At 46.1% G+C, this 20,041-nt stretch overlaps 1 protein-coding gene across 7 annotated transcripts in view; it reads left to right on the top strand.

Annotated features, from left to right (window-relative positions):
• nfia (nuclear factor I/A) overlaps window positions 1-20,041 on the top strand; it is a 157,521-nt gene that overhangs the window by 106,043 nt on the left and 31,437 nt on the right. The gene's annotated exons all lie outside the window — the stretch shown is intronic.

The following is a 20,041-nucleotide window of genomic DNA, read 5'->3' as shown; positions in this document are numbered from 1 at the left end:
ACACTCACACACACACTCACAGACACACACACACTCACAGACACACACACACACTCACAGACACACTCACACACACACACACACACACTCACACTCACACTCACACTCACACACACACACACACACACACTCACAGACACACACACACACTCTCTCACACACACACACACTCAGACACACGCACACACTCACAGGCACACGCACACAGAGGAGGATCTGGTTGCAGGGCATGTGTGCAGCAGATGATACACGTTACGAGTGTGTGTGTGTTGCCGTGGTAACCCTGTCAGCCACATGGTGGTTGTACAGATGATAACAGTGACTTGAATTGTGTTGTTGTTGTTTTTACCACTGACGTTAAATCTTTGATTCCACAAAATCATTTAGAATCTGAACAATTCTCTAAAATCAAACTTCTGCATGTTGCTGATTTTTCTTGTTGACGTCTGAAAACTTAACTCGACTTAATTTGGGAACTTTTTCCATTTGAAATAAATCTGTAGAAACCTGATGATCACAGAGCAGAAGCTTCTTCATATTTTCATTTACACATTTTATTTGCAGCAGGTCGATGCTGACACACTGTGTGTGTGTGTGTGTGTGTGTGTGTGTGTGTGTGTGTGTGTGTGTGTGTGTGTAGTTAATGTTTTTTCCTGGCTTAAAGTCAAACTCCCCCCACTGCTCCCTCATCTGTTTCTACTCAAACCTCCACTCCTCCTCTCCTCTCCTTACCTCCTTCCCGTTTCCTTCTCTCCCATGTTCTCTTATTTCCTTCTCTTAACTCCTTTCCTTTCTTTTAGCTGCTCCTTTCCTCTCTCTCCTCACCTAAACTCCCCTTCTTCTCCTTTCTCACCCCCCCTTATTTCTTCCTGTACTCTTTACTCTCCTCCTCTTCCTTCTTTTCCTTTATCTTCTCTTTTCCTTTTTCACCTCCTCCCCCTGCTTCCTTTCCTTTCCCATCTCCTTTCCTCTCTAGTCCTTTCTTCCCTTCTTTACTTCTTTCTCTTCGTACTGTTTCTCCCAACACCCTTTCCTCACCTCCTTCCCTTTTTTTCATCTCCCCTCCTCTTCCCTCCTCCCCTTTGTTTTATCCTTTCCTTGCTCCTCTCCTACCACTTTTTCTTTCTTGCTTTCTTTTAACCTTTTATTTCTTTTCTCCTCTCCTCTTGTCTCCTCTCTCATTTCTACTCCTATCCTCTCTCCTCTCGCCTCCTCAACTCACCTCCTCACCTCCTCCTCTCTTAATTCTCTCTCTGTTTAAACTCATCACAGATCAGCTGACACACATTTGAAGATCAAGATATGCATTGTGGGAAGTGGGGCTGGGGGTGTGGTAAACTCTCTTGTTAGCAGAAATAGAAAGAGCAGAATGCATTGTGGGAAGGTGGGGGTGGGGGTGGTGGTGGTGGCGGGGGGGGGGGGGGGGGGGTCGTCTCCAATTTTCTGTTTGCTGCCTCTAATTCCAGCTGAAGCTTCTCCTGCTGCAGCCGCTGCCATTGATTTTCTCTTTCTTCAGCCACTGCAAAATGAGATTGGAGTCACACTGTAGGACCTCCATCTCTTCATCCTCCTCCTCATCTTCATCTTCTTCATCCTCCTCCTCCTCCTTTTTGACTTCCTCACTCATCGATTTGCTTTTTTCTGCAGCTTTATTTAACTTGTCAAACACGAACAGAAAGGGGAGTTGAATTTAACTGTACTCTTCCTCCTCTTCCTCCCCCTCCTCACCACTCTGCTCCTCATGTCCTCCTCCTCTTCATCACTCTGCTCCTCATATCCTCCTCCTCCTCACCACTCTGCTCCTCATGTCCTCCTCCTCTTCATCACTCTGCTCCTCATGTCCTCCTCCTCTTCATCACTCTGCTCCTCATATCCTCCTCCTCCTCACCACTCTGCTCCTCATATCCTCCTCCTCTTCATCACTCTGCTCCTCATATCCTCCTCCTCTTCATCACTCTGCTCCTCATATCCTCCTCCTCCTCACCACTCTGCTCCTCATGTCCTCCTCCTCTTCATCACTCTGCTCCTCATATCCTCCTCCTCCTCACCACTCTGCTCCTCATGTCCTCCTCCTCTTCATCACTCTGCTCCTCATGTCCTCCTCCTCTTCATCACTCTGCTCCTCATATCCTCCTCCTCCTCACCACTCTGCTCCTCATATCCTCCTCCTCTTCATCACTCTGCTCCTCATATCCTCCTCCTCTTCATCACTCTGCTCCTCATATCCTCCTCCTCCTCACCACTCTGCTCCTCATGTCCTCCACTGGTGACACTGGTGATACTAGTGATACTGGTGATGGGATATAAAGGGTTGAACCTCATCTTCAGGCTCAGGTCAGAGAAACGTGGAGCGATGATGAGGAGGCTGAACCTTCATCATGTTCTCCACCATCTGAGCTCGGACTGGATCTTTAAACGACCTTGTCTTCTTCTTCTTCTGTGGTTTAATGACAGTTGCTGATTCTTTCTCCTTTTCTTTCACTGGTTTGGATAAAATTTGGAGGGAAACTCTTCCTCCTCCTGGAAGCTCCATCTCTTCATCATCTTCCTCCCTGTTTCCTCCTCTTTCTCCATCCCCTCCTCACCTGTTTTGTCTCCTCCTCTCACCCTTCCTTATGCTCATCTTCCTCTTCTTCTTCCTCTTTCTTGTTCCTCCCTCTCCTCCTTCCACCTCCATCCCTTCCTTCCTTTCTTTATTTCTCCTCTCTTCATCATCCACGATGGTGTTTCCCAGCTGCCGTGACCTCTGACCTTTCACCTCCTGGCCCCCTGATCATGTAGTTTCTGTGGTACCTGACCTGATGGTGCGTGTTGCCATGGTGACCACTCCGCTCCAGAGCCACTGCCTCTTTCAGCTCTGGATTAAATCAGTGTTTATCAGCTGTTTATTAACAGATATCATTTCTGAGTTTGTGAAAACGTGTTGTCAGCGTATTCCTCCGCCTCAGAAGCTCCGCCCCTCGGCATGTCAACCAGGAGCACCTGTGATTTAATTTCTGACAGCTTTATTCAGATTTGTTCAGAAGAGGACACACACACACACACACACTCACACATATTCATTATTCTGTCAATATCAAATAGTTTCCATTCTGCTCCACCCACCCAGTTTGACCTCTGACCTCCATTCCCTGCAGCACTGTTTGTGTGTGTGTTATTGAATGTGTGTGTGTGTGTGTGTGTGTGTGTGTGTGTGTGTGTGTGTGTGTGTGTGTGTGTGTGTGTGTTATTGAATGTGTGTGAGGCCACTTCACATTATAACACAGAACGCTCTTGAGGCCGACGAAGACTTGGAGGCATTTTTCAAATTTCTCCTTTCTCCCCCCCCCCCCTCCCCTCCTCTTCCTCTTTATCGTTGCTGTTCCTTCATTCCCAGCATGCCGCAGTAATGAGAGCTCTGTAAAGAACCATTAACAGTTAAAATTCTCCAACTAAACCAGAAACACATGTAGAGTCAGGTTACATTAGACAGGGAGAGAGAGAGAGAGGTGTAATGTTATAATAACTGTAAGTGTGTTTGTGTGTGTGTGTGTGTGTGTGTGTGTGTGTGTGTGTGTGTGTGTGTGTGTGTGTGTGTGAGTGTGTATGTGTATGTGTGTGTGTGTGCACTTTTAATCTGCTTCTGGCAAAGAGGTGTTGTTGTGTGTTGATGTGTGTTGATGTTGTGTGTCTGCAGAGACAAAGATTCATGTTCCACCTGAACCTGAGCAGCTTCTTCACCTTTATATGAATGTTATTGTTTCCATTCTAATCATAATGAGACGTGTTTTAACACACACACACACACACACACACACACACACACACAGCAGTTACACATGTTTGAATGAACAGGTCGTCGTTACTGTTGCTGCACAGTTCAGTGAATCCAGTTTAGACCTGAACCTGAAACTGGTTCCAAACTGGACGCAGCCCAGTGTTACTGAATTAATTATCAGTTCACTTCAGGTGCAAATCCAGATCAGTATTTCCCCCAGCTGCAGTTCTCCTCAGTGCACCTTCCTTGGTTCTTCTGTCTCTTACTGTGATCCGGACTGACTCCATGCTGCTGGGATCAGGTCTCAGACCATCTGATCCAGGACTCCTGGTTCTTCTGGTCTCTGAGGATCGTTCTTTAGGACCAATCAGACGCCTCCTGGTGGGACTGGACCCTGAAGACCACGCTGACTCTGCTGCAGGTGATGAAGACCATCATCTGCAGTCGACTCTTCCTGATCTGAACCATCAGCTACAAACCTCCCAGAATGCCTCTCTCTGACATGGTTCAGTATGTGATAATCAGCAGGGAGGACGGGGTGGGGGCGGGGCCGGGCAAGAGGGGTGAAAGAGCCAGGTTCTGATGCGCTTCACAAATAGGTTATCAGTAAACCAAGCAGGATTTGATATTGTTTTTAATTTAGCGAGAGGGACCTCGGCGTCGAGGCGTCGTCAGGTTTTAATACGTCGACACAATAAATAAATTAAAGCCATAATGTTCTTTCCTCCTTGCAGCACTATTAATAGTAAGGAGGACGCGCTGCGGATCCAGAAAGGATTAGCATCTGTGTTTGATGTGGTTCCACTCTTTTGCGCCCGAATGCGATTGCTCGTCTTATTTGTTTGCAGCAAAGCAGGAGGAGGAGGAGGAGGAGGAGGAGGTGGGAGTGAGGAGAGGGGCTGCTGATACTTGTGTCTGTGTGTGTGAGTGTGTGTTTTTAGATTTTCTCTTGCATTTTTTCATCTTGTTGCCTTTCGGGGCGTCAGAGGAAGACAATGCCAAATTAAAGCCGCAGAGACGCTGCTGGTTTCACTGCTGCTCTCTCTGTTCCTTTCTTTCTTTGTGTGGTTTGTTGAAGGCCCGGCTGGCCCGAGGCTGCAGACCGGAGAGAGACCAGGGCTGCTGAGGATTTAACAGAAACAGAAAAGCATGATGGGAGGAAGGGGAGGTGGGTGGAGGGGGGCAGATTTGTCTTAATTGGAGGTTTTTCTGGTGCATCGGGGAGAGTGGAGGAGCAGAGCGGAGAGAAAAACTCCAGTCAGGTATCAAAAGGGCATTTACTGCTCACTTCCTGTTTTCAGAGGAAAAAATAAAAGCAGGAAATGTATTCGTCACAGATCAGCCCGACCCCAGTCTGCTGTTGCAGCAGTGCATTCTGGGAGTTCTGCTGCAGATAAAATGACAAGTTTTATTTCATGTTTGTGAGGATGAGGAGAAGAGGAAGATCCACCAGCATCAAACCATCATCAGGCACAGTGAGGGCCTGCTCACTGTGTGTGTGTTTGTGTGTGTGTGTCTCACTGTAGTTTCTATCAGACAAATAGGAAATAAAGGATTTGTTGGGACTATTTTCAGTGGCGGATTAATCCATTAGTGTTTGTGGCAAGAGGACGGTGTGTGTGGGACTGAGTCTAAATAAACTACTGTGTGTGTGTGTGTGTGTGTGTGTGTGTGTGTGTGTGTGTGTGTCTCTGTCTCTCCTCTGCTCCTCTCTCTCTCCCTCACCACCTCCTCTCACCACCTCTGTCTCCCCCCGTCTCCTCTTCATGCTCCTTTTTCCTCCTCCCACCTGTTCTCTTACCTTTTCTCTTCCTCCATCTTTCACCCTCCCTGCCCTTCCTCACACTCTTCCTCTCTCACTCTCCTTCCTCTACATGCCGCCCCCCCCCCCCCCCCCCCCCCCCCCTCCTGCTGTCTGGAGGAGAAGTGTGGAGCAGATTACGTCCATAGAAGCAGAAAAGAGGAACAAGTGTGTTGGACAAAAGCAAACGTCCAAACACTGAGGGCCCCGCGGGAGCTTCTATTCAGGCTGTGAAGAGCCCCTGGTCACCTCCTCCTCCCCCCTCCTCCCCCCTCCACCTCCTCACAGACAGCTTGACCTCTGCCTCCCTCTGTCTGGACCCACCCCCCTCCTCCTCTCTCCCCTCTCTCCCGGCACTGTTGTAGTTTTTTTGCGGTGTGTGTAGTCATGCATTGTGGGCCGGTGAAGGGCTTCTCTGGGTTTTGTAACATGAGGAAATGTTTTCAGGAAACCCCCAACAACACACCCCTCCCACACACACACACACACACTCCACCCCACTCCCCCACACCCCACCCCTGACACACACACACACCAATGGAATCTCCATAAGAAAGCGTTACTTCTTCACAGCAGCGTGTTTCTGGAGTCAGAGCTGAAGGATGTTTATTATTTAATAAAGTCACAGTTTGGGATCGGTGGGGGGGGGGCACATGTGCCCACACTCAAACCAGTGGAGAACAAATAGCAGTGATTCGATCCTTCACCAATTCACCTGTGATTGTGTCAGTTTCAGGGCGTGGCTCAGCTCAGGTGTGGGTCTGGACCCTGAGCAGGTCACATGACCTCCTGGACACAGGTGTCATCTCACCTGAACCTTACTCATCTCCCCCTGAAGTGTGTGTCTGAAACCTTCACATAACACAACATAGTAGGTGTGTGTGTGTTTTCACCAGCTTGTACATCAGTGTGTGTGTGTGTGTTGGGGGGGTTAGACAGCTGTGTAGCGAGGCCTAGATCCTCCACCATATGTTCACACACACACACACACACAGTGATGGAGGGGCTGCGTCTGTGAGGAGCAGACTGACGTGAACAGTGAAGAAGATTCTATGCTTCATCTCTCAGGTTGTGTGTGAGTGTGTGTGTGTGTTGTGTAACTGAGCCGTGAACAGGTTTTAAAAGGTTTTTAAAATCGATATCGTATTTAAAATAGTTTCAGACTTTTCCAGGATCTTTGCTACAAGGAAAAATCAGGCAGCTGCCCAGTGGCCCCAGAACCCCAGGGGCCCGAACAAGCTTTGGTATCTCATCCTTCTCTTTAAATGTTGTGGTGTGTTTGAGGCTAGTGGAGGCCTCCTGCCGGGGGTTTGAGCTCTGGACTTTTTCCTTTCCCCATGGAAACACTGCAGGTGAAGCTGTGTCAAAAATCCTGAAGAACACGTGGGGCCCTGTGGGGCCCTGTGAGGAACACGTGGGGTCCTGTGCCAAAGACCGTTTGTAACATCTTTATTATCTTAGATTATTTTGTGTCCACATGGTTCAGCTTCCTAAATGAAGTTGTGTTTCATCCAATCACAGAAAACCTGGGGCAGGTGTAGAGGGCTGGTTGGTTGTCGGTCGTGTGCAGAGCATGATGGGAACATGGAGGAAACTGTGGTTTCTGTTCAGCCTCCTACACAGTCAGTACACAGATGGGAGGGGGGCGGTCTATCATATTTATATATTTTGAATAATTTTATTTTTTCCTTAACAGATTATTGATAGTACTCTGACAGATTAGACGTTTGTTACCTCAGTTCAATCACTGATGCTGCATGAACTAAAATTATGAATCGATCAACAGAAAACTAATCAGTTGTGATAATCAATAACTTCCTCTGGTTCAAGCTCCTCACATATAAAGATCATTGTCAGTGTGTTGTGGTTGTTGGTTGGTCGCACAAACGACACGTCTCCTTCACCTCTGATCAAATATTTCTGACTTTTTTCACTATTTTCTGACAAAACAATGAATCAGCTGATGAAGAAAATGACTGTTAGCTGTAGTCATGGTTACAGGCTGCTGATAGACACACACACACACACACACACACCGTGAATCAGTAGATTCACACATTGACACTTGAGTTGAGAGAAGCAGCAGATCTTCAACCATCACAGTGATTAATACACATCATCTATCAGTCACAAGTGTGTGTGTGTTGCTCAGTGACCCGTTCACCAGGGCATATGTTGGTTGGCAGTGTGCACAAGGATATAGTACAGAGAGAGAGAGAGAGAAGTGGAGCGAGGTAGAGTCAGTGAAGGTTGGTAACCATCTGTGTGTGTGTGGCGAGTTGCCAGATCCTTCACCCACAAACCACCTGGTCACACCGCCTGGATCAGAGAGTGTGTGTGTGTCTCTGCGGCCAGTAGCTTTGTTTGATGTGTGTGTGTGTGTGTGTGTGTGTGTGTGTGTGTGTGTGTGTGTGTGTGTGTGTGTGTGTGTGTGTGTGTGTGTGTGTGTGTGTGTGTGTGTGCGCGCGCGCGCACGCGCGTGCGTGCGTGCGTGCGTGCGTGCCTGACAGCTCAGAGACATGAAGGCTCAATGATCCCAACTCAAGGTTCACTTACTAACTTTTTGGAGCTTTTTAAACAGCACGTGATGGACACCACACGTCTCCAAGACAACTGTCTGAAGTGTGTGTGATGTGGGTGTACCTACCTTCATCGCCATGGTTACTCTAGTAACATCATGTCTTGGTTAGGTTTAGGAAAAGATGGTGATTTACTACGACCACTATGTGTTGCCTAGCAACAAAACCTGACTATGGGTCATAGTAACCTGCTGACAGACGACCTTTGACCTCGTTTGTCACAGGACAGGCTCCACTGTGAGATGTGGCTGCTGTTAAAAATACAAATATAAGATAAGATTCATCAGCTCACAGTCAAATCTTACTGGCTGGCTGAAGAGGTGCCTGCTGGGAAATGTCTCCAGGTTTCCAAACCAGCTGGTAACAGGAAGCAGCGTCGGGACGTTTGTGTCTCCGTGATCGCCACCCACCTCACTCAGCCTCAGGTCTCCTTCTGGGACGCTGTGAACCCCCTACCCCTCCCCACCAGGGCCTCTACCGTCACCGTCGCAACCCTGGGACTGGCATCAAGGCTGGCATGCTCAGTGTGTGTGTTTGTGTGTGTGTTTGTGTGTGAAATGAATACTCGTCCTCTTCCTCTGGACCATCCTCTCTCTCTCTCTCTCTCTCTTTCTGCTGCAGTCTGGGTAATCCATACAGCTGAGGGATGGACAAACTGTACACACACACAAACACAAACACACAAACACACAAACAAAGACACACACACATATAAACACACACACACAAACACAAACACACAAACAAAGACACACACACATAAAAACACACACACACAAACACAAACACACAAAGAAAGACACACACACACACACACACACAAAAAGAAAGACACACACACACACAAAAACACAAACACACAAAGAAAGACACACAAACACATACACCACTGTGATTAATGGCAGTAGAGTCTATAGCAGATTATGGTGAAATCACTACAGATAAAACACTGCAGTGTGTGTGTGTGTGTGTGTGTGTGTGTGTGTGTGTGTGTGTGTGTGTGTGTGTGTGTGTGTGTGTGTGTGCGCGTATTATCTGAGCCAGACATCCGTTCTTGCTCGGCCAGAGAGAGAAAAGGGGTGAGAGGGAAAAAAAGGGGGCGGAGGGACATGAGGAGAGAGAGCGATAGAAAACGGTTATTAAGTTTCCAAAACACTGAAAGTAGCCAATCAGAGAGAGACTCATCTTCATCCATCCCTCCTCATCATCTGCTCGTTTACTTCCCTCCATCCTCCTCACTTCCTCTTCCTTTCATCTTTCCTCATCTGCTGAGAAAAAAGTGATGGAATATGAAGTTTGTTGGGGTGAAATTTGATTGGACAGTGGATTCTGGGCTCTGATTGGATGGTTTAATTGTGGACTTCATTTCAGTAGCTCTCAAAGTAATCAATAATTTATCAGTATTGATCAACCTGCAGAGGAGGAAGGATGGCAGGAAGGAAGAGATAGAGGGAGGGAAGGAAAAGGGAACATAAGAAGGTGGGATGGGTTAAGAGAGGGAGGAAGAGAGGGACCAAGGATGTAAGGGAGGGAAGAAGGAGCAAAGGAGGTGAGGAAGGACAAAAGGAATAAAAAGGAAGGAAGAGAGGTAGGGAGTGATGGAGAAATGTACTGGGAGGAAGGGAGGAGGACATAAGGGAGGAAGGAAAGAACAAAAGGAGGAAAGAAAGAACAAGGTGTGAGAAAGAGGGAGAGAAGGAAGGAAGAGGTGGAGGAGAGAGGATGTAAGATAGGAATGAAGAAAGGAAGAGACAGGGTTGGATGTAGTGTCAAGAGATAAAGGAAGGAAAGAAAGAGGAAATTAGGAAGGACAAAAGTGGGGAAAAGGGGGAGGAATGAAAGATGGAGGATAGAGACAAGTGAGGGAGACAGGAAAAGGGGATGAAACAGAAGAGAGGATGCAGGAATCTACTGAAGGGAGGAAGGAAGGAACAAAGAAAGAGAGTGAGAGATAAGGGAGGAAGCAAAATAAGTGGACGACTGAGAAAAAGATGAAGAGGAAATAATGGAGGGAGAAAGTAATGAAGAAAGAAAATGGTGAGATGTGAAGGAGGGAGGAAGAAAAGAAGGGATGAGGAAGTGAAGGGGCAAAAGGAGGGTAGGAAAGGAAACAGAAACAAGACAGTAACAACAAGGAAACTTATCTTATTCACAGTGTGATATTGACTCTGTGTGTGTGTGTGTGTGTGTGTGTGTGTGTGTGTGTGTGTGTGTGTGTGTGTGTGTGTACACTGTCATCCATTAGAGAGCTATAATTATGGTAAGTGAGGCAGAGCTCGGATCAATACAGCAATTCATCAATCAGAACCCGCCCACCAAAAAACACACACTGTCTCAATCTGACCAGATGTAACCACTGACCACACACACACTCACATTTACAGAAATAAAAAAGCTGAACATATCATTTTCTTCTTAAATGATTAAAATGTTTTATTTTTAGACCAATAAAGCGTCAGCTCACGGACACAGATGTTGGAGTTTAAACACCTGTAAAATGTGGAACAGGTGAGACTCAAACAAAACTCTAATGTAGCTTCAAGGCATTGTGGATAAAAAGTGTTTCTGTTTCAAATGATATTTCTCTTTTGATTTTATATTCTGTATTTTATTTATTTATTATTTTATGTGGTGGCAAAAACTACAAATTGAGCCCTGACTAATTCTGGCAGAGTGACGCCTCTGACCGCAGAGAGCAGCTGCAGGTACAGGCTCTCTTACCCCTGTCTGACGTTTGGGGCAACAGCTGCTGCCTCCAGGGGGCAGATGACTGCAGATGTTACAGTCAGAAAAGGTTGAAACCAGACGTCAGGTCTCTCAGGTGCGTCCTCTGGCTGATGATTGGCCCTTTCAGATGTGTTGGTTCAGGGTCTGCTCCAACACGTGTTCGTGATGATGTTGTTGTGTTTAGTTTGTGGTCTGTGGGTTGTTGTGGTCGTTTTACTCTGTGTCCCTCAGCTCATCTTCATCTTCATCTTCATCCCCTGCAGCTGGGATCAGTTCGTCTCCATGTTCATGGCAAAAACTACAAACTGAGTCTAACGCTGTTCCTGCAGAGTGACACCTCTCATCGCAGCGAACAGCCAGAAAACTCCTCTGACACGTCACATGATCGAGATCCTTGACGTGTTTGATGAAAGTGACAAACACAGAAAACAGTAAAAATGTTCCTGTGTTTTTTAAAGTGTAGGGAAACGAAGCAGCTCTTCCAGAACCAGAGGAGTGGAGCATCTTTGACAACATTTGGGATCTTTGAAGAGACATATAAAAGACAAATCAATGCCTCCTTTGAAAATATCGTCCTATTTCATCCTGGTAGCTGCTTTGCTGATGATAATCAGCAGCCAGAGGTCAGAGGTCAAACACATTTATATTTCTACACCAGTTTCCTGGCTGGTTTCCAGCTGCAGAGTTCAGAGACGCTGAGTGATCAGCTGCAGATTTAAGTGGGTCTGGAAGGTTCCTGGAAAGGTTTGCAGGGTTTTGGAAGGCTTGTTGTGTGTGTGTGTGTGTGTGTGTTTGTGTGTTTGTGTGTTTGTGTGTGTGTGTGTGTGTGTGGTGGATGGCTGGTAATGGCATTGGGCCTCTTTTGTTCTGGCAGAAGGTGGCGAATGGCAGCGGCTCAAAGAAAACAGACAGAAGCTTCAAAATGGTTGCCAACGCTTTAAGATGGCTGCCAGGCTGGAGAGAGGGAGAGGGCAGCCACACACACACACACACACACACACACACACACACAGAGGCCAGGCCATGGGACAACTATTTGTGTGTGTGACAGAAAATGTTGAACGTGTGTTTGTGATTGAAAATGTGAAGAAATCTGTGTGTTTGTGTTTGTGTGTTTGTGTGTGTGTGCTTGAGTGTGTGTTTGTGTGTTGCAGTTGGCAGCGGCTCCTTGGCAGCGGCGGCTGGTTGGGCGTCCAACAATGGAGACGGCTAACGGGATTCTCTCTCTCTCTCTCTCTTTTTCTTTCGCTCTGTTTTTAAACACTGTCGGAGGGGCGAGAGACATGAAGTACAAATAGAGTGAAAGAGAGAGAGAGAGATTGGCCATCTTCATAAAATGGCGGCGTCTTGGCAGCGGCGTCTCGTCGACACAAAGCCTCGTCTGCCTCGTCTGGTTGTGCACTTTTATTTTATAATTAACGGAACTGAAACACACTGAACACACACACACACACACACACACACACACACACACACACACACACACACACACACACACACACAACAACAACAACAACAACAACAACAACAACAACACACACTTACGACAACACACACACAACAACACACACACACATTGAGTATTTTGTCCGAGGTTGCAGCGTCAGTGTTCGATCTGTTCTGGACACTGTGTGTGTGTGTGTGTGTTTTTGGTACTCAGTGTTAGCGTGCGTGTGTGTGTGTGTGTGTGCTGGGTCGTGTGTAGAATATGAAGGGGCTTCCACAAAATGGCGGCTGGTGGGCAGCGTCAAAATGGAGGCCGGAGGTGTCGAGTGGTTCAGATTCAAAAATCATTTCAACATGAAGAAAGATTCACTGCCTCAGTTTCTGCTGTAAATCAACAGAAAAGACAACTTGGCTTTTATTTTGGCGAGGCACGTCAGGGGCTGAAAGAAGTGTGTGTGTGTGTGTGTGTGTGTGTGTGTGTGTGTGTGTGTGTGTGTGTGTGTGTGTGTGTGTGTGTGTGTGTGTGTGTGTGTGTGCGTTTGGCTGGTGTATCCGGCCATGCTACCGTGCCAGAGTTCAAGATGCCAAGTCGAGGTCTTGATCCTCCAGAGCTGCTTGGAAACACAACCCCCCCCCCCCCCCCCCCACTAACACAGAAACATTATCAGCTTTTATTTTTCTATTCAGATTTTATTTTGTGAGTGTGTTTGATCTGATATTTGGTGTGTGTGTGTGTGTGTGTGTGTTTATATTGGGCGCTCATGGAGGCAGCAGAGCAAATATATCAGACTGAGCAGAATTTTTGTGATATTGATTAATCTGTAAAAAAAAAATATTAACATGAATATTTTTTAAATAATCCATTAAAATGATCAATAGTTTAATATAAGACACAGCAGCAGAATGAAAGTGGAGCCTCCAGTGAACAGATTGAAAGTCTCCATCATGGACATCCTCTGTTTACAATATGAAGCATCAGGAATAGAAATACAAAATAAAATATGATAAATCCACCACAGTAAATACAAAATGTACAAATAAAGGGAGCAGATTATTTTTAATTTATTTTAGCAAAAAATGTTGCACCTACAGAAAAAGAATCAGTGTTTTTATTTTGAAAGGAACGGCAGGATGTATTTATTTAAAGCAGCAGAAACGATGAATCTGCAGAACCTGCTGTTTTGTAAAATTAATGTGAACATGACCTTTGATACTTACAGAGAAACTGATGGAGAAAATAATAATTATACTGTAAAGGATTATTTTACTCATCAAAGATGATTTAATTATTTAGATATTGATGGAATGACAAACTGAAATAAGAAATAACAGGTGCTTATCTGCTGGATAACTTTAACATGAGACGGAGCCGTCCAGGTGGTTGAACCAAACACACCTGCTTCCTTACACTCACTGTAAAGACAAACAATTTAATTCCCTTTTAGTTCATTTGCTGTTTCAATATTTTCAGGTTGTTTTTTGTCTTTAATTATTAAAATGATTATTTATTCTTTTTAATAATTTTACCAGCAGGTCTGTGGTTAAAGGTTTACTCAGTAAATTTTGACCCTGTTAAGTTTTGGGTGTTAAACAGCTGATCATCAGGTGTTTGTTACTGATGTAAACAAACATTTAACTGCAGCAGAAAACAGGAAGACTCAAGTGTAGTTACCTGTCAACCAATCAGTGTGGGAGAGACATCCTCCTCCAATCCTGTGGTTTGGATGATTGTGGTGGGCAGTGTGTGTGTGTGTGTGTGTGTGTAGAATATGAATAAAGGTAATTTATTCTGTGTGAGATGAAGGAGGCAGACGCAGCTGATTTGTGGCCTTTATAAAAATGAATTCATCTCCTCATTTCATTAAAAGCTAAATCAGAACATGTTGCTGCTCAGATCGATATCGAGGGTGCGCTTGTTTTATTTTTTTTACTGCTGGGACCCGGGCGGGCGGGAAACTCTCTGTCCCTGTATCCGCTCCTGATCAAACGGATCCTTCCAGTAAAAACAGGTCAACACGGCGTCGTCACAGTGTTTGACATTTCTGCTGCAGCTTATAGTCTCTCTCTCTCTCTCTCTCTCTCTCTCTCTCTCTCTCTCTCTCTCTCTCTCTCTCTCTCTCTCTCTCTCTCTCTCTCTCTGTATTGTTGGCATGTCTCTCGCCCCAGTCAACGGTCGCCCTTTCTCAGCCAAACAGAGAGGAGAAAAGAAAAAGATCTTGGCCGCCAAAACAGTTCACTGTTTCTTTTTCTGTCGTCTTTTTTTCTGTCTTTGCTGCTGTCGCTCTGCCAAGAGACGACGACATGATCCCAGCCTGACTCAGCCAGAGAGAGAGAGAGAGGGAGAGAGACAGAAAGAGAGGGAGAGAGAGAGCGACAAAGCCCGGTGTTGTAAAGTAACTAAGTACATTTACTGGAGTACTATTTTAATTTTCTTTTTACTTTTCCTCAGACTGAAATATTTTACTTTTTATTTACATGCATTTATTTTACAGCTTTACTTGCTCGTTACTTTTCAGATTCTGATTTTCCATAAAAAGATCATGATGAGCTTACAGAGCAAATGATCTGAGATCAGCCCCTCGTTCCCCAGAGTTTGATGATTTCATGAGTAAACTGTCCATTAGTTTGAATCAGAAGTTTGTTTTCTCTTCTTTCTTCTTCCATGAATCAGGTGACGACCCCTCAGAGTCAAACAAAGCCTCACAATGGACGATAATGGCAAATTCTTGTTTTGGTGTTTTTTTTGGGGGGGGGGGGTCACATCATGATGACTGTCGGGTCCTCCTGATGTTCAGCAGTCAAATGCTGCTGAGGCTTCAGCTCAGGATCAGTAGTGTCATTTATTGTTTCAGCCGCTGGCTGTTTAGTTTGACTCGTATCTGAAGTTGTGATCAGTTCTCAGGCCGGTGTGAACGCTCGGGAGAGTGGGCAGAGTCGGGAGAGTGGGCAGAGTCGGGAGAGTGGGCAGAGTGGGGAGAGTGGGGAGAGTCGGGAGAGTGGGCAGAGTGGGCAGAGTGGGGAGAGTGGGCAGAGTCGGGAGAGTGGGGAGAGTGGGCAGAGTGGGGAGAGTGGGGAGAGTGGGCAGAGTGGGGAGAGTGGGGAGAGTGGGCAGAGTGGGGAGAGTGGGCAGAGTCGGGAGAGTGGGCAGAGTCGGGAGAGTGGGCAGAGTGGGGAGAGTGGGCAGAGTCGGGAGAGTGGGCAGAGTGGGCAGAGTCGGGAGAGTGGGCAGAGTGGGGAGAGTGGGCAGAGTGGGGAGAGTGGGGAGAGTCGGGAGAGTGGGCAGAGTGGGCAGAGTCGGGAGAGTGGGCAGAGTGGGGAGAGTGGGCAGAGTGGGGAGAGTGGGGAGAGTGGGCAGAGTGGGGAGAGTGGGGAGAGTGGGCAGAGTGGGGAGAGTGGGCAGAGTGGGCAGAGTGGGCAGAGTGGGCAGAGTCGGGAGCTCTCACCTGGCTGAAGGTCACATCCTCACCTGTGTGTCGCCTCATTCATCTCTAACCTGCTGCGTGTTAATGTGATGGAATACGGTGTGTGTTTTTACAGATGTGACGAGATCGAACACTCTCTCTCTCTCTCTCTCTCTCTCTCTCTCTCTCTCTCTCTCTCTCTCTCTCTCTCTCGTAAACCATCAAATGAAAACATTTGAGAGAGAGAGGAACAGAGGTAGAGACACATTGAGAGTGAGCTGGGCTGAGTCACATCATCTCTCTCTCTCTCTCTCTCTCTTTCTTTTTTTCTCGCTCTCTCTTTTCTGCCTTTCTGGGAATCATCCAGTAGCTCACCCCTCCCTCCCCCCCTCCCTCCCTCCTCTCTTCCAAGAAAAGCAGCAGTAATGTCAGAGAGAGAGAGAGAGAGAGAGAGAGAGAGGGGGCCGGGTGAGCGACCTCCAGGGCCACAGAGTTTGACTTTCCCACAGAGAGAGAAAGAGAGAGAGAGGGCAGAGCTCTCTCTCTCTCTCTCTCTCTCTCTCTCTCTCTCTCTCTCTCTCTCTCTCTCTCTCTCTCTCTCTCTCTCTCAGTCACATGGGAGATGACAGCAGAGCTACAACAAGGGTCGAGCGAATGCAGAGACAAAAGTGATCATGTTGGTTTAGTTAGTAAAGTGTGTGTGTGTGTGTGTGTGTGTGTGTGTGTGTGTGTGTGTGTGTGTGTGTTGTTTTGTGTATTTCCACAGTCCACTACACTCGGTCTTCAGATGAAGCTCAGGAGAGGAAGATCTTTGAAAGTTGATTGTTAAATGGAACTTTTCAAAATAGGATGCTTGGAAACTTTTATTTTGAAGCCTGTGATTGGGAGAGAGAATGTTGAAGTTTTATTTTGAAGTCTATGTTAGAAAAAGTGAAATGGATACAGAGCAAGAGGAAGAGAAGAAGACCTGGAGGGAAAGTGCTCACAGTTAACAGAAGTGGAGATGACTCTTAATGACACTTCAAAATAAAAGTGAAGCCTGCAGCAACTTTTCAAACAGAGGCCTTTATTTTGAAGCTGGAGACAGAGGGATACTGCAGCTCGCTCCTGTGTGTTTGTTTCTCCTGCTGTGGACAGAGGGCTTTTATTTTGCTGTGTTTTAGTAGCCCCCCCCCCCCCGATGGGGGGGTGGATGCAGTCCGTCCGGTCTGCTCCCACGCCTCATTAGCATATTTAATTAACCTGGACAGGGGGGTGACGGCTGAATGAGGAGGTGGGGGTGCAGGGATGGGGGGTGGGTTGGGGGGGCAGTGTGTGAAAGTGCCCTCCAACACACACCCATCAGCGGCACCCTTTACCCCCACCCACCGACCCCCTCACCCCCCCTCCCCTGGTTGCCGTGGTTTCAGCCTGATGCTCTTTGTTTTAAGCTGCTGAAGCGAACAGACACAGTGAACAGCATGCAAAACAAGGCTGATAAATGCTGCACTTTGTCTGTGTGTGTGTGTGTGTGTGTGTGTGGAGGGGGGGGTCCCTCACTGCAAAAAGTTGGAGTTTTTAGAGTTGTAATTCTGCAGCTGAACCTCCAGTGATGACGACCGATCACCTCGTTCTAAACGACATGAGGAGAAACTCATTTACCGACAGGAAATCAAACATGAAGCAAACCTGAAGTTCACACAAAGACCTGGTTTAAGTCTCCAGCAGAAATGATCTGGATCTTCAGTCCTTGAGTCCTGATTCAGATCTAGATATTTTATTTTTGCACCCGCTGGTAAAAATACGTCGCTCATCTGTGAGACAGGTGTGAAGCAGCAGGACGAACAGATCAGCAATTGAACAGTAGCAATTAAAAAAATCCTGCACACTGTCTGAATTTCAATTATATAACAAAAAATATATATATAAATAAAAATGTATTTATAAAAAATTATTGTTTGTTGTAAGATTTTTTTAATTGCTAAATTCAGCTAATTTAACTCCACCAGTGAGTTTTAAATCAGGCACCAAAGCAGGAATAAAATTTGACCATATTTGTTTTTCTTCTCATATCAAATTTATTTACATGTTTACAGTTTATTTCTCACCTTTTAAAACCTGTTCACAGACAGATTCAGGATAAAAATACTGAGGAACAGCTGAAACAGAAAGAGACAAATCATCAGGTGGCAGCATTTATCTCCGTCACTGCTCCTGACAGTGAAGAGGTCTCCGTGCTTTAAAGCTTCGTGTTGATTATTGTGTCGCTTGGATTGTTTCAGTTTATTATAATTATTATTACTTATGAATTTATTTTGTTTATATGTCAGTTAATTACCATATTTATTGTATCTGAGGACCCTTGAAAATCAGAGGTTTACCCTCAAATTAAGATTTGAAATAAATAAATATGTCAAACACAAATTGTGAAAGCACAAGGAAAACTAATAAACAACAACTTTACAAACAGCTTCACAGAAAAACAGACTGAAGAAGAAGCTTGTTACAGTCAGTGATTCACAAGAGACACACAATACAACACACACAATACAACACACAACACATACAACAGAACACTGTAGATGAAGCCACATCACTTCTTTCAGTGTTGAAACCTGGTTTGTTTTTTGCTGCCTTTTCTTCCCGCTTGTTAATCTGACACACACAGGCACACACACACACACACACACAGCTTTAACCCTGATTTCCCTCCTGTATCATCCTGTCTATTACAGAACGTGTCATTCAGTGTAAATATTCAGCATCATTTTTATACACCTGTGTGTTTGTGAACGTTTCCTTCGGTTTCGCAGCTTGATAACTACATTTGGTCATAATTAAAAAGTTTCACTTTACTGGACGTCCCAATAAAACCCAACCTGACTCAGTTCCATCCATCTCAGTCCGGGCCTGAGTCATGGCCCCGGCGGCCGGCTCCAGGGGGATGATGGGTAATATTTCTTCCACTCCCCGCCTATTTTATCTGCAGCGCGGCCGATCGATGCTCCTGAAGCCGCTAAATCATTTGCAGGAGCGGGGAGCTGCATCGGAGCAGAGAGCATGCTGGGAAACAAACAGAGGCAGACGCAGAGAGAAACAGGCTGCGTTCAACACAGCAGAGACGAGGACGTAGCAGATGTCACAGAGTCGTCAGACGTGACGGCGATGAGCAGAACCAGGTCTGTCTGACGACTTCAGGGCAGCTCAGGTTTAACATCTGCACACAGTCAAAGAAAGACAGCCATCCTGGACCGGTCCTCAGACCTGAGCTGGTCCTCAGACCTGAACAACCTTAGATCCTCTGATACGACCCACAGCAGTGTCTCCTGAAATATGACCCCTACAGTGGTAAGGGTACCAGAACTTGGTTGTCATGGTTACAATAATAAACACGAGGACCGTCCCAAGAGCAGTGTACCTACTTTCATCGCCATGGTTACTATAATAACAGTCATGTCTTGGTTAGGTTCAGGAAAAGATGGTGATTTGGGTTAAAATAAGTTACATTAGACGATCTTTGTTGCCATGGTTACAATAATAACAACGAACAGTCATGGATAATAGAAACAACATAAACTGCTCCTGTCACATGGGAATCGAACACCGCTCTCCTGGGTCATATTCATCCATCCACCCCAACTTCCTCCTGACGTGGACTTTGTTGCTCTATAAACTACGTCACTGCACTTTTCCCTTTGCTCCTGTCATCATCACTACGACCACTAGATGTCGCCTAGCAACAGAACCTAACTATGGGTCATAGTAACCTGCTGACAGACGACCTCTGACCTTGTTTGTTACGGGACAGACTCACAGTTCAGAACATGGCTGCAGTTAAAAGTCTAAATATAAGACATGTATGTGAGATGTGTGGTTCTACAGCAGCTCTAGTTTCTGTTCGGTTTCAGTTGATCTATAAAACAGATGATAACTCACAACATATTTGCATTGCAAGAATCAACAATAATTAAAGGTGTAGTGAGCGTGTGAGACCCAGAGCCTCTCTGACCCACTTTAACCCATGTGGATGTGTCCAGATAAACGGGTCAGGCCTGCGTCAGTGTCAGGGTGGATGAGGTGGAGAAGTGACTGTGGTTAGTGCTTCAGTACTGTCAGCAGCAGGTAGAGTCTCTGTGTGTGAGACCAGGTGAAACCCAAGCCTTGTGGTCTCAAGATCAATACAGGCGTCCCTGCACACACACACACACACACACACAGAGTAGAAGTAGTAGTGTGTTATTGAGCTGCTCGGAGAATGAATGATCCAGTTTTCACCCTAAATCATGTCTGATATTCACAGCAAACGTCACATGGTTTTGTTTTTGATCAACAGACACAAGCAGACACACAA

Source organism: Trachinotus anak, unplaced genomic scaffold (genome assembly GCF_046630095.1).
Source record: "Trachinotus anak isolate AG129_WGS33_773 ecotype Australia unplaced genomic scaffold, CSIRO_AGI_Tana_v1 ptg000010l, whole genome shotgun sequence".
Lineage (NCBI taxonomy): Eukaryota > Metazoa > Chordata > Actinopteri > Carangiformes > Carangidae > Trachinotus > Trachinotus anak.
The sequence above is the reverse complement of the archived record's forward strand: the minus strand, read 5'-3'. Positions and strand labels throughout refer to the sequence as shown.